Source organism: Mixophyes fleayi, chromosome 6 (assembly GCF_038048845.1).
Source record: "Mixophyes fleayi isolate aMixFle1 chromosome 6, aMixFle1.hap1, whole genome shotgun sequence".
Lineage (NCBI taxonomy): Eukaryota > Metazoa > Chordata > Amphibia > Anura > Limnodynastidae > Mixophyes > Mixophyes fleayi.
In genome coordinates this window covers 181,081,798-181,083,696 of record NC_134407.1, presented here as the reverse complement: position 1 = coordinate 181,083,696, position 1,899 = coordinate 181,081,798, and the positions used below count along the sequence as shown (strand labels likewise).

General features: G+C 46.1%; 1 long non-coding RNA gene across 1 annotated transcript; it reads right to left on the bottom strand.

The window, feature by feature from the left end:
- Nucleotides 1-629: 629 nt before the first annotated feature.
- On the bottom strand, nucleotides 630-1,575 carry LOC142160501 (uncharacterized). Its single transcript, XR_012693243.1, has 2 exons — nucleotides 1,465-1,575; nucleotides 630-882 (listed from the first exon to the last, which is right to left on the bottom strand). It is a non-coding gene; the product is annotated as an uncharacterized LOC142160501 (long non-coding RNA).
- Between the last annotated feature and the right edge of the window lie 324 nt (nucleotides 1,576-1,899).

Genomic DNA, 1,899 nt, shown 5'->3' with positions numbered 1-1,899 from the left:
AATCCAAGAAGCCTCACAGCCTATACTTCACATGCACAGTATTAGGTGCATGCTGACATTGAGTATTCTAAATGGACTAAGAGGGGGGGGGGCGTTGTAGGTGACAGCTTCCTTGGAGGTAAATGCTACATTGTCAGCAAATAGACTTTCATCTGGATCCATGGCGTACACGTTATGTCATGTACTCAGCTGTATCCAAACAGGCCGCTCTCCACACTCCAGTACCATGGTCCTTTGCCTCGCTTGCACTTCTGCCTTACACCACTGACGCCACTTCTGGGTACACTTTCGAGGCTCTCTTCAATGTGTCACTGGCTTTGCTGTTACTTGAATGTAACCTTGGACTATCACTACAATGACATATGTATTTGGGGGAATTGGTAACTAGCTAGAGCGTTTGACATTTTTGGATTTTATCTTGCACACAGGGCCTACAGATGCAATACCTCTTATAGGGGTGGCTTGTTCGTGGAGGGCACGTTACTTTTGGATAACATGCAAGCAGCTAAAGAAATCCTTTTGTGCTATACAAATGATGTTATAAGCAAAACATCTTTCTTCATTACTCTTTTCGGACTATTATTTATACCCACATGTTGTGTAATGAGATGAATAAACACACACCAAGGTTTGTTTTTTGATAAACGTATATATTTGTACAACGCAACAATGTTTATGAACTATTTACATCAGAAAAAAAAATACAAAAAATTTATCATTGAAATGACCCCCAGTACGCCAATTTGAAGCGAATGTTGGCTACTATATTTGCCAAATGTAGGTGGAGGCCTTCCAGGTCGTCCGCTATTTCACCCATGTGGGCCATAAGTTCTGCTGCGGTGGGTGGTGGTGGAGCCCAATTGGCAGCTTCCTCAGTGGGTGCTGAAAGAAATCAGAAATTAAACATTACATACATGGATACATATTTCATCAAACAGACAGGATTTACTAGAGATGTTTACTGTTACATTACTTCCAAAAGTTATGCCTCTGGCCACAAAACCATTTGCACGCACATTAGACATTGAGAAGGCATTCGAATCAATGTACTAAATTCTGGTGAGCCACGGGGAGAGGGCCATGTACAGGGTTGTCTTATCCAGCATTATTGGCCCCAGGTCTATGCACTACATGGGCCACTACTTATACAATCACTCACAGGAATTCCAACGATTTTGGTGTATATTAGATTTTATAAACAAGTCATTAATATACTGACGAGTTGACCAGGCTAGCGGCCACATTTTTTTGCCCAATGCCCTGCGTGCCCATGTGTTAAGATGGCTATGGCTGTGGTTTGAGTGTTTAATGCGCCTAAAATGTATAGGCAGATATTATAAGTGTTCAACCTGTGGCATTTAAGGCACCATTTAATCAACATATGTCACAGCAGGGATTATGTACAAGTATAATGCACATGTCAATCTTATATAACTATGTCCCTCACTTATCGCAAATACTTACAATCTTCCAACTCCACTGCCTCTTGGCTGCCCGATGTGGAGTCCGCAAAATCCTGGGGCTCCCGGTCAGCCTGCTCCTCGTCCTCCTCCACCGCTGCTGCCACTGGCACCGGCACTGCCACCGCCTCCAGCTCCTCCACTGCCACCGGCACTGGCACCGCCTCCTCCTCCTCCACTGCCATTGCCACTGCCACCGCCTCCTCCTCCGACACTGCCACTGGCACCGCCTCCTCCGACACTGCCACTGCATCCTCCTCCTCCTCCGATGACAGTGGCACTGCCACCGCCACTGGCTGCTGCTCCTCCTCCTCCTCAGCTGCCTGCGCCTCGACGAATGCCCGGCGGCCTTGGCGGCGTTCCCAGCGTGCCCGGTCTGTTTGAAAAAAGGAAATATAAACAAAAGGACATGTTAACACAATCACCATTTGAAAAAAAT